We start from the raw sequence: 13,975 nt of genomic DNA on the forward strand, positions 1-13,975 counted from the left end.
TTTTTTTGTTTGAGAAAAGCGATGGTGCCATCCTTGAGATATTTAATTATTGTTACATAGAATATATCATGGTACAAATTATTTATCCATTTAGAATATATCCAAATAGATTTTATTTATCGTTGCGTGCGAGTTGGTCGGGACTTCATGTTGCTGTTTTTAAAAATGTGTAAACTGTATGTCTTTTTTTCATTTTTTTGTTTAGTTTAAAGCATTTCTCACTTAAAGAACTGATGGAGGGGTTGCGTAGGGACACGTTTCTTCTGAAACGCATTGAAGCTGTGCAGCTGATTTTCCATTATGCAACTGTTTTGGAAATCTTTTTTGCGATTGTTACAATTGTCTTACATTCAAAATGTAGAACACAATCTTCACGTGTTATGTACAGAGGAGCCTTGGTTTTCTTCATAAAATCAGCTGCACACCTTTAGGCAATCGAGGCCTGTGAGCCATTTGAAAAAGGCATGTTTACATGATGCAATGTTTCTTGAATGATAAAGCTGTGTAACCCCTTGAGTAGTAACTCTCTTGGGACAGTGTAGTGTTTTTTGAAGCTTAGTGGTTTTCTTTTTGCATTCCTTTCCTGACGGATTTCAACATGCATGCCTTGATAGAGAAAAAGAATGACATGAAAGAAAAAGATAAGGACGACAGAGTGTTGCACCTTGATTCATTCAGACTAGTTGGAGAGTGGAAGACTGAGGGAACTGCAGGGAGCTGTCATCGTGAACCTAGGAAACCATTCAGAGGGACAGTGTGTACAGTATGTATTATACTTATAAATGAAATTCAGTTATTAAACTGACGTGAACACACACTGAAACACCTTGGACTAGCATGGTGTCCTCCTATTCCTCTGTTTGGAGTGTGTATACTGTAACAAGCCGACACGGATGCAGCCATACATGCAAAACTCAAATGTAGTTGTTTTTGTTAATCAGTTCATTTTCATCCTTATGCAGGGAACAAGGTATTGGAGGCTTTAGGTACAGTAACATATTTCAGTTTGCTCGCTAATAATCCATAAATGCGTCCTGTCTCAACACATTGTAGCAGATCAGTGGTCTATAGTTGTGTCAGTAGATAATCTTAACTACCACTGAATGGACAAACTGAATGGCCTTATGTAGTTCAACACTGCAGTAGCTTAGCACTGCCACATCTTTTGGTTTGGGCCACCCATGCACCAATGCTACTCTCACTCAGCGTTTGCATGACACTTTGAATACACACGTTAGCCAAATAGCAGACAAGTAACACCAAATAACAGCTACAGTATATCATTTCGTATTTGTAACGTATATGTCACTAGATTGCAACATTAATTATTGTAAATGTGAAAAAAAAGCTTTGTAATGTGTGCACCCACTTTCCTTCAACTTGCCTTATCTGCTTGTACTTCAGTAAGTGATTTCCTATATTTTCCACAATGCGTTTGGACTACGATTACTTTACATGTAAGAACATTAGTTTAAAACAAAGTTAAATAAAATGTAACCAATTACAAATATACTGTCATCACCATCTTAAGTTCAGCTTTTCTTAAGAAGAAAACTATGTATCAATGACCACTGTAGTCTCTCTGTTAAAACCTTAAGACGACAAGAGTGTAACACTGTGTAAGCACAACAAACACAAGTTATCCAGAGCTACAGCAGACTGCTTGTAGCAACAGCTGCTGTAGAAGAAGCCCTCCGACTCTGAGTTTCCCCATTCACTTCCACTGTCATAATCTCTGCCATTCTAACATGTGATTATCCCCAGATTTAGACTCCTCTGCTGTGAGGATCTCTTTGGAGCTCAATGGGATCGGTGCACTCCACTCTATGCGCTAGCTAGGGCAGACACATACGCTGGAATGCCTAATAATAGAGTTTGAGTCGAGGCCTCCCTCAGTTACCGAGACCGTGTGCATCTTGCGAAGGCTTAAACAATGGCCTTGAGCTTAAAGGCCGAGCCTATGTCCTGTGCTATGCGCAGCTCCTGCTGGACAGCCACTGTGCTGTACTGATATAATATCCACAGAGCAGAGGTTATTGCAAGGGTGAGGCATATTTTCAGATATATTTCAAACACTTAATTAAAACAAGCAAATGTGCATGCAAGAACAGTGATTTGAGTTACTTTTCCTCCTCTTGGATTGTGTTGTCATGTCTGGTTAGATTCAGGTCAGAAACACACAGTGTGGGGGTGTGGAGAGCCATAAACATGTCCTGGCTTTCTTCAGTTTACATTTATCCAGCGTTCATTAGTGACACACCCCTCCTGCAGTCATTCAGCCAGTGGGTACGCCACTTTCCAAAGCAAAAGCAGGCTCCAGTTCTTCCAACTGTCCACCACTCTCCACAGTCTACTTTTCTATTTGTCAATGTGAAATTAATTATGCAACTTTTTTTCCCCTTCATTTGCTTATCTTTTTGACTTGTGGATTTATTTTGTTGTCTGTTGCTCTTTTTGTGAAGTGACATATCAAAAAAAGAAGGATGTTTTTTATTTCTATGTAAAGGAACAAAAGGTTTTTTTTCTCCAATGTGTAAAATCAAGGGTAGAATGTTGAAATATAAGACTAGACAGAAAAAATACATTATGTTTCCTCCCTTGCCAAAGTGATATGCAAAAGATTTTCTAACTGCATGTGTAATGGCTAGTATAAGCATGTTTCTATATTTTCTTCAACAGAATCTTTAAAGAAAGACTTTTTTTAGTCCAAACGATGGAGCAAAGCTATTATGTCTTGATGCCAAGTGTGTATATTAAATTATCTAGTTCTTCAGATGGTACAGAGCCAGGCAGACAATACCAACTCAGTGATGTTAAAAGTTTACTAATCTCTGTTTCAATTCCAAAAATGATTTTGAATCTTTATAATCTGTAGTAGCAGATGTTTTGATTTATACGACGAGTCTAATAATTCTATAAACACAGGGTACACAGACATACAAGCATACAGGTTAATAAAGACTGGCACTAAAAGATGTCGGACTGCGCAACATTCCAGGGTTAAGTCCCCAGCACAATATGTAATTAACCTCCAATTTACAGGCTCTTAATGCATTAAAAATTACACTGACAGCACCCTCAGGTAAGAAAACAATGCTGATCTTTTACACCAATCTTTTTTCTAGTGAGAATGCTGTTGACCATTGATCACCTTACCTTGTGCTGTAAAGCCCAACCAAGAAAGCTGTCTTCAATTATTTCTGTTGGTGCTATTGAGGTTGGACTTTTGACCAAATACATGATATTAGATACATTCCCTCGTCTTGAGCACACCACTGTCCAATGTAAAACAGGTCATGTAGCACTGCAGGTCTCATTAGAAACCAAGCTGTTATTCACGACTGTTACTAAAAAAAAAATAAAGAAGGGAAATGTCCCGCAAAGCAGGTCATTCTCATTCAACCCTCCACTACAGTACCTTTGTAGCAAACAATTTGACTCCTCAGGAACGCAGCATGCAATTGGGCTGTTTCATTCATTATAATGTTGCCTAAAGAATATTAGATCAACTTTGTACTTCGATTAAATAGCCAATCTTGAGGGCTTGTTGGTGGCCCTTGAGCCAAGTCTTGGAAGCACCCCTTTACATAGGAGCTTCTTCCTTATTGCAAACTGAAAAGCCATAGTTTAATATTTGTCACACTCATATGTAGTCAATTAGGCGACAATTTTTGAATTTCAATCGCAAAGTAGACATCTCGTTTTAAATGAAAAGCTTTTTTACAGGGTTTAATTGAATGAGTAAAATGTAAGTTATAAATCTCCCTTTATCCAGATGTTCAGCTGCAATGTGCATTTCATTCCAAAATAAAATGCCCCCCCCCCCCTCTTCCTCCCCCGGCCCTGTCTGATACTGGTGCTGCTGTCCTGTGGTCTGGATTACAACCATTTCATGGTTCAGAGAAGGACCAGGACTCAGCCTCCCTCTAATCTGCCATGATATCTATCGTGATTATTTCATCTAATTACACTGAGTGGCAGATAGAGACAGAATGGAATTTAAACCCACATCCGGATTTAACCCCCGACTGTGCATCTTCCTCTCACCAGCTCTGTAAACACTTACTAGCAGTAGGCGTTGTGGCTTTGAGATTATGACTGGACTGACACTGCGTTCCAAATCGCATACTCTTTCTTTTTTACATACTACAGCTGATCATAAACAGTATGTAGTTGGCATGCAGCAGGCATACAGTTGGGGCATAATTTTAGCTATATATTCCATCATAACATCTAAATATTTTAATTAAAATGTTTGCCTCTTGCTCATATATCCGTCACATTGCTGGTTGTTTTCACTCAGAGGCTCCGTCGTTGTGACAAAACCGCCGATGCAGTGGATTGTGGGTCAGAATCGTCCAAAAAAAGCATGCTGATTTCCACACTAAAAAAATCACGACCGGATATAGTAGGACATCCGGGTATTTTTAAGCATGCTGACTACATGTATTGGGACATCTTAAATATATTTCTACCATACTAAACAGTAGGGAAGTATGGGTAATGGAACGCAGCAATAGTTTCAGTTTGTCTCTTAAATTCAGGCATTTCCTGAAAAAGTGACAGAGGAAGAGCACAGATGGTTCCACCTCTCAACTTTCCACTTCTCCTACAAGACCAGCACCTTGTGAGCTTAGACCAGGCCACCTGTGTGCCATGCCTTGGGTCTGTAAACTGTTTGAGAAGCAAGACGTTACAATGAGAGGGATGACACTCAGGGGAATGGGGGGAGCAATGTCCAGTTTAGCCAATATTTGGCATCCTATAGTCAGCGGTAATCACTATGTAAGCGATCGCAAAGGCAAAATAGTTAAGTATCCTATTCCTAGAAACTTCTTCAGCATTGCCTCTACTGTCTCTGTATGGCTGTAAAAGCATGGACTGAAAACAGGAACGAGGGAAAAAAAACACTCAAACACACTCATGCTTTGTAATCTTCGTCTAAAAATATGTTGTTTCCGACGGCAGAGTTTGTGGGGTACCTGACAGGCCGTCGTTAAAAGGTTCACTGTATATTTCTGACTGGTGTACTGTATGTAAAGACTGAATAAAACCTTGAATGTTACATCGAGCCTGAACTGGCCTCGTCCCTGCTGATTTATGACCGGTGAGCGCGCCGCGAGTGTGTTTATTCAATACATGTGTGTTGCTTCCTGTACACGTTGATTTGATGTGATGTGATGTGTGTGTGTGTGTGTGTGTGTGTGTGTGTGTGTGTGTGTGTGTGTGTGTGTGTGTGTGTGTGTGTGTGTGTGTGTGTGTGTGTGTATGTGTGTGTGTGTGTCTGTGTGTGTGTGTGTGTGTGTGTGTGTGTGTGTGTGTGTGTGTGTGTGTGTGTGTGTAAATTAACTGTGAGTGGGTGGACATTTGAGGCATGCGGGGGTGATTGGATTTAGGACATAAAAAAAGCATTCTGTGGTATGAAGGAAACATAACAAAAGGTAGCCATGATTCATATTGATACAGGTCTATATATATAGCTGCGTGACAACAATATTTGCTCGGAGCTGCGTGCAGCCCAGCTGGTTGGCGGAATGACATTTCTGAACCCAATAGGTGACACTGAAACCTTTCAGCAGGATTAAACCTTTAGACCGTGGCACTGATGAGAGGAGAGGACGCATGTGTGTATGTGTGTGAGAGAGAAATAGAGCATATTTATCTTTTCTCTTAGGTCCTCCTCTCATTGAATGCAGCGCTTATGTTTATGCAGCAGTGTGTGCGTGCAAAGCCAAATACTGAATGTGCATGTGTGCATCGTATTACCAACCCCTCTGTGTTCTGATGTGCGCCTGACTGTGTGTGTGTGTGTGTGTGTGTGTGTGTGTGCGTTTGTGTGCGCCTATGTGCATGTGTGTGGGCCAACCCCCCAACCCCCCCACCCTCCTGAGCAAGGTCACATGGTGGCTGCTCTGGACTGGGATTGAATGTTTGTTGCCACAGCGATAAGCCAGCCGGTAATATCTCTAAGCACAGCCAGGATTAATCTGCCGACAGATGGCTTGCTGCTCAGCGTCACTTCCTCAAACACACACACACACACACACACACACACACACACACACACACACACACACACACACACACACACACACACACACACAGGATTCATATTCGCCATCATCATTGTCCTCTTATCCTTTAACATTTCCATCAGCATCACTTCCTATTGCATGCACACACACACACACACACACACACACACACACACACACACACACACACACACACACACGCATGATCATCACCATTACCATATTTACTGCAACATCATTACTCATCATCCTCATCATGATGACCCATCCTCTTCCTCACCTACCACAGCCACTGCTCTTCTTCTCTTCATTGTCATATCCATTACCTTTACTATCATCTGAAACACCAGGGTCATTACCGAAAAAAGCCGCCTTGGCCCTGTAGGGATCAATACACCAGGCAGAGGTTCAATCACCCAGTGTGCCTCTGAATGCATCTCCCTCATTCATCAACACAGCCTCATGATAAAAGAAGCAGGCCTTTATGGTTCATGGTTCAGGGGGTCTGCACCTCATCCACACAATTACCTCTTGATTTACCTTGTGGACAAGTTCCATGAACGTAGAGGTGAGCACACAGCAGCATGAATGCTGTAAGCATATCCTGTTTGGATGATAGCTGTGACCTTTAAAATGTCCACTATGTTACAATTATGAAACAATTTACATAATATTTTGCATATGGGGGAATGGGTCGCAATGTAATTGAAAAAAAGACTTTCCCCAAAATGTCTCCTTTGAGTAAAACATGAAACCAATACTTATTGCTATGGAGAGTAATCAAGTCTGATTTTTCAGCGAAAATCCAAAACCTCTATTGAGAAGCAATTTCTGAAAAATCCAAAGTGACCCTTTAACCTGCAGGGGTCACATCTTAGAGATGAAGTTAGAATCTACTGTTTCATAACTGGATTGTTTTTATGTGATTATTCAACAGGGTGATCTTACAAGCCTCTGTTGAGGGTGAACAGGTTCATTTATAAAGGTGATTGATCCTGTGTTGTGCAACAGTACAGCATATGATGCAACAAAATGCAACACACATAGACATCAGTACATCAGACAGAGGCATGGCGGTTCAAGCTGTCCTCTTGAATTCATTATTAATATCAGTACAATTTCTACATTAGCATTAGTTGTGGCTCTTATTGCTTGCCCATGATTATGTAATGACATTTGTGTCTATAGTATCAGCAATCATAGGTGAGTACAGAGGAACCTTCCCTATTCTGCAGACAAATGACAAAAAGCCTTCAAGTGTCAAAGAACAAAGCACATTTCTGAGAGGAGGGGGACTTTAAATAGATGATTTACTCAACAGTGATTATTACCTTTGCCTGAAACGAAGATCATACTGTGACTGTATCTCAAGGAGTTCCCCCAATCAGTGAATTACTACAGATCACACTGTATGCTATATACATATTTAAACTATCTTTTATTATGTGGTCAGCATGGATTTGTAAGGGTCCGTCATAAAATAATATGTATTGACAACATTTGGGAGTCAATTTAATAAATGGATAAGGTGATCTGCACACACCAGAAATTGTGCCCTCAAACCCGTGAGATATATTTCAATATATTGGAAAGAAATCTAATTGAACAGTGGATTTGCTTTTGTAAAGTGAATTTTTTGGTGCTGACAATTCAACTAGTTCAAACAATTGCAAACTGTCTCTGCAAACTATCTCATTAGCTGCTCTGATGCTCAGATAAGCAGCTATACCAACAGAGCTTTTTTCATCGAATGCCGCAGACTGTAGCAGGCTAATTCTGGACTGCAGTAAAATTAGAGGAATGTTGCTTTACGATTCAGTGTTGCACACAGTTTACATTGACAAGTGTCCTTAAAGGGAGGTGACAGTAGCAGACAGAGCTAAAAGGATATTGTTTCAAATCAGCAGCCAGATAACAGCTGAATCATTGTGACCAAAATATCTCACAACAACTTCCTACACCCTAATTTAACTTTAAAGTTAGTAAGTCGACTCCTCTGTCTTTTATGCAAATTAGCATACTTTAAATTCTTCTTTTGAATAAAACCCATGGCCCTCAAACGCTGCTGCACGTGATGTGACAGGGCTGTGGGCAAAGTAAGGAGAAAGTCATTTCCATAAATATATGAACCCATATGTGACACTGACAAAAATAAAAAAAATTGCAAGACGTAGGAAGAAATTGGGAGACTGGTGGACAAGTTGGTTGCATGCTGAGTTGAAACGAAGCAGGGACTTGGAAGCCATGGAGTAAATGGTATAGAAGGGGAAGCAACACAAACAAGAATGGCCTGGAGCAATGTTAAGTTGGGGAAGACATATAGAAGAGAGATGGAAAGACCAAGAGAAAACCCTGGCGGCAAGGGAAAGGAAGGGAGGAGAGGAGAGAGAGAAAGACATGTGTAAACGAGAGAGAAGACACAAGAAATGATTCAAACATTAAAGTGGAATGTATGCTCAGGAAAATGAAGTGCAGGAGAGAAAAAAAAGGGGGGGGGAGCGATGGCAAGAGAAATGGAGAGGTTTGAGAGGGCTGCCACAGCCGCAGAGCTGGAGTAAGAGAACATGGGAACATGCTGGCTGTTCTGCCTGGCTTAATCTGCTGTGTCTTCAGGGAGAGCAGCTGAGGATGAGGAGGAGAGGAAGAGGAAGAGGGGGAGAAAGGGATTGCTAAAGGATGGAATACAGAGCAGATAGAGAAAGAGGTTAAGAAGGGAGACATTTGAGGGGTGGCAAGGGAGAGAAACAGGGAGCAAGAGGCGGAGAAATGCTTCATTGAGAATGATGAACTGACTGCCAAGCCGTTAAAGCAAAAGTGGCCTTCAGAGAGTTAAGAGGGAGAGCAGAGAGAGACAAATGGACTAAGACTGGGGAGAGCAGGAGCACTACCACATATACAAATGAACTAAAAAGAAAATGAAGACAGAAAAACAAGGCTACGTCGAGAGAGTAAAAAGATACAAAGGGCCATGTGGAGGAGAAATACATAGTTTAATTAATGGCAAGTATAAAGTCACAATTTTACGAGAAAAAAAGTCATAGCTCAATATTACGAGAATAAAGCGGTATTATTAAGAGAATAAAGCCATCACTTATGAGATACAAGTTGAAATGTTACGAGCGTAACATAGTTACATACTACATAGTTATAGTGCGTTACTTTAGAACATAATTATTGTCCTGCCTCCCTCCTGCATTAAAATGAGGAACTTGGATATCTTGTGAAGTTATCCCCTTCTTCTTTCACAACTAAGGAAATGCTTATCTTTTGGCAAATCAGCACAGCACTCTCATACATTTCTGTTGACTGTGTGTCAAACACCTGAGACCAACAGTGGGTTGCAAGGCTGCTGCCATAGACTGCTCTCGGCATCGTTTTGTAGGTTACCGCCCGGTAATACATGTTTCTCTGAATTAGGATTTTCTTTTACATACAATTAGGACTTTATTCTCAGTATCTAATTTATTTAGTTTTCCTTGACGTGGCCCTTATAATCGGTTGTAGTAGGAAAATGTGGCTCAGGTGGTTAAGCGGGTTGGCCAATGATCCAAGGGTTGGCGGTTCGATCCCCACTCTGCCACCTGTGTCATGGTTGTTGTGTCCTTGGGCAAGACCCTTCACCCACCTTGCCTCGTGTGAATGTGTATGACTGCTGTATGTTTGATGTGGTGGTCGGAGGGGCCGTAGGCGCTGAATGGCAGCCACGCTTCTGTCAGTCTGCCCCAGGGCAGCTGTGGCTACTATGGTAGTTTACCACGACCAGTATGAGTGTGTGAATGAATGGAACCTGGAACCCTGTAAAGCGTCTTTGAGTGCCTTGAAAAGCGCTATATATTATTATTATGAATGAGGATACGTTAGAGCATGGACGCAGGAGGAATTCAAAGAGAGAGCAAGACAGACAGTAAGTCAAGAGAGCAGCAGAGAGAGTGAGAAGGAGAAAAAGTAAGGACGAGGAGAAGAGGAGGATGTGAGAAGAAATGGTGTCAGAGTGATTGTGGCACTAGCTCTGGGCAGGGTGAGAAGAAGTGATGCGTACGCAAAGAGGAAGGAGCAGATCTCTGCAGCATGCGCCAATCAAACACCAGTCCTCCCAGACGCTCTCTTTGACCGCCAGCGCAAACACACACACACACACACACACACACAACACATTGTGAAGCACTGAGGGGGGAACCTGGAACCAACTTACTTGTACACACATCTACTGCACACACACACACACACACACAAACACACACACACACACGCACACACACACACACACACACACACACACACACACACACACACACACACACACACACACACACACACACACACACACACAACACACACACACACAAACAGTTCAGATGGCGGGCCCTCAGTGGCATGACACGGTGTCCAAGCGATGTCTGGCTAGCTCCACTGAGCCACAGTCCATTTCAATAATCCAACACACTATTTACATAACATAAAGCTATATGCCAAAGTCCTTGAACTAAGAAAAATTTAAAAAGATGGAAGTGCCGCAGACTAAACAAGGAGGCTAGGCTAACACGCAGGGTAACACAGAAAATTAGCATGGATATGCTAGTAATGTTTTGTAATTACAACACGTAGGGAAGAGCAAGAGCCGTAGCACACGGACACTTGAAAGGCAGTCACTAAAATTGTAATACACTGTACTAAAGTGAAAATTTAAATTAAATTCCGTAATAAAAAAAATTAATTCCTTCCTGCCTATATTTTAAATATTTGCATGGACTTAGAAAGTGTGTCACACAACATTCATATTGTGCAATCAATATGTACATTTTGCTTGCCTATCTTATTAAATCCTCTTATGTGACTTCCACAGTGTTAAGCTTCAAATGGCAGGTTGCAAATATAAATATAGCATATTCGATCTGACATGCCCTTTAAAAGAGCCCAACTCTGAATGTCCCCAGTAGGCACTTTAACAGCATAATGTTTAAGTCAGGAATATATAAGTAATAACATTCCTATGATATGTGAGCTTTTTACCAATCGTATTTAGAAAATGTACACTGTACTGCTGTGAAGCAATGGATGTTTCACATTGGCTATAATTATCATTGTTTAACTGATGTAAAACAGGAATAGTTTTGAAAAAGCAGTGTGTGTGCAGTCCTGTATATGTTGTCAAACTACTTCATCTTAAAAAATGTCTTAATGAATTATAAACTGTTTCTGAGGGAGTCTGTCTATAGTTTTGGCTGGGATATCACTGCAATTTAGGCATGACATCGACATACGTCTCCCCCCCTGTAGTGGGCTTTACACAATCGGCCTCATTGATAATATGTTCTGCATACAATCTGAATCCCTCCCAAGGTTATGATTTAATAAAAAAAAAACTCTGAATGTGACAGCGATTAAAAGCACAGCACCAACTTAAATGACTGCTCTGATTGCCAAATGAAGGGAAGGCTTTTTGATAGTCTTGTGACGTGCCTTTGATCTCCTTTCTTCTCACAGTGTTACCAGAAGAGTGTTTCCAAAGGGCTCACATGCTGCAAGCTTATTTTGCTACGCTTAAGATTTATTTATTTCTTCATTTTCAAATCTTGTCACCTTTCAGAAGCTAAAAATAAGTTTCCAGCGTTGCCCAGGATACAGTGCTTCATGCATCTAATATCTTGATATCTTGTCTGATATCATCACAGTTGTTAAAGTGATTTCTTGATGAAATGCAGGATAAAGTCCAATGCGGTCCCAGTGTTTTCTTCCATAATTCCAAGGAACTGGGGAACAGTGGACATTAGACAGGAACTCTTTCCAGGGACACTGGACTGTGTCTGCTAAGTGCTTTCAGTCAGACAGCGGCAGTGTGACTTATACTGACAAGCACACATATACGAGCCTACACAGACACACACACACACACATCTGTACACAATTACACGTGCATGAACCCATCTCTGTCCCCTCTAAACTCGCCCTCCTCCTTCTCCTCTACACATACACAAACCACAGCCATCCATCTATATGACACACTCTTCTTATATAATCCTCACCACTAGAGATCATAACGGAGGCTTAAAAGCTCCAATCCTTCACTTTAACAGCATCTCGAGCCCCGGCCACTTTGTTTTGGATATGCTGAGGGATGTGGCACTGGAAGCAAAAAAAGAAAGAAAAGGAATCTTGGAAACCATGTGCTTCGGACTTTGCCAGGAAAGATGCTCTGAAAGTGCAGGTTGCTGCCCAGAGTCAGAACAAAGAGACACACATTGGACCTTTTAGTTAGCACCTCCATCACAACAATTAGTTTTTTTGCATTAAAGTCATATTTGTTGTACAGGGAAATTGCCACTCTGACATAAATAAGATTTGATAAATATTTACAGTATTGTGTATATGGCATTGTTAGATTATAAAATTGATATGTTACTGTTGTAGTTGGTCAAGCCGAAGTTACTTTTAACTGGTTTAAGCCTAAAGGTAACATAACCGGGATCATATAAATGGGGTCAAATCATTGGGACTTTTGTAATAAATGGCTTTTTGCAAAATATTTAATTGAATTTAACCTCATTTGGCTCATTTGGAACCATCCGAGAGATTTAGAGGGGGACATCTCTCATTGGTGCAACAACTCACAGACATCTTAAAGTATGACAAGGGCCAACAAACTGAAAAAACTAACATTTGACATCATCTTACATCATCTTATCAGCAGAATGACAGAATGTGTCTGTAATACGACCGTCTGTAACTCTTTGCAAACCAGAACAAAGAAAAACAAATGTGTTTTTTAGGTGACAATGCTATGGATAAGGTTCGAAGAGGTAGGCACACAATCAGCCTGGTAAACATCAAAAGTAAATGGCAGCTTATTTAACAGACTAATATGTGAGAAAGAAGATAATCCTCTCTTGTAACTCTGCAAGAAAGCAATAAGCTTATTTACCAAACTGCCAAGTAACACAGTGGCTTTGTGTTATCATAATAATATACATATTTGCAACATATCTTATGAAATCCATCTTCTGTAACCTACTTTTACTGAGGTTCAGTATGAGATCTGTTCATAGGTTTTCGTCCTACTAAAGTCGTTGGCATTGATTGTGTTTGTGGCTTGGACAAAAGTGCTCATTCATTATTATGTCAAAATGTCAGGGCACTAGCTGTAGCTTTTCCTCTCTGTAATTTCACAGTCAGTCTATCGACATCAGCAGTTCTTCCTCTGACTTTGGATGCAAGTTTAAGTCAAAACGTCATTAATAATTCTCCCCCTTTAGGACAACGGAAATCAGAATGCATAGGCAGCCGGATGGACAGAGTCCGCTGCCTCTTCCACAGGAACAAGCTAAACGTCAGGAAGAACTGGCACAACTAATGAGATTTGTGTGAAGCTGACCTGAACTGTACTACCATCAAGGTGGAACGTGTTCATGTAATTTACTCAGGAAGAACTCAAACTGTCGGTCTACAGTCCACACACTTATACAAATCCAAATGTTTGTATTACAATGACACTGTTAACATACTAAAAGCATGGTTCTTAATGTAGGAGGCCTCTTCTGAACCACTGGGACACTCTATAGGCCATCAGCAGCACCACAGTCTGACTTCATTGTCAGTCACAAGTGTACAGCTTCAGCCTTTGTCTGTAAATCCAGCAGATGGTGTAGCCTATGTGTGTGTGTGTGTGTGTGTGTGTGTGTGTGTGTGTGTGTGTGTGTGTGTGTGTGTGTGTGTGTGTGTGTGTGTGTGTGTGTGTGTGTGTGTGTGTGTGTGTATGTGTGTGTGTGTGTGTGTGTGTGAGTAAAAGGCTAGGGATATGGCTTTATATGCATGGGTGCATACGTGAGCATGTGCTGTCATCTGTCTGGGTGCTATACTATTGCCACATGATTATAATATTGTTTTATCATGTATATTTTACATTACATTTCAACATCAAATGTGCCTCTCGTCATGCATTATTA

Source organism: Ammodytes marinus, assembly GCF_949987685.1.
Source record: "Ammodytes marinus genome assembly, chromosome: 3".
Lineage (NCBI taxonomy): Eukaryota > Metazoa > Chordata > Actinopteri > Uranoscopiformes > Ammodytidae > Ammodytes > Ammodytes marinus.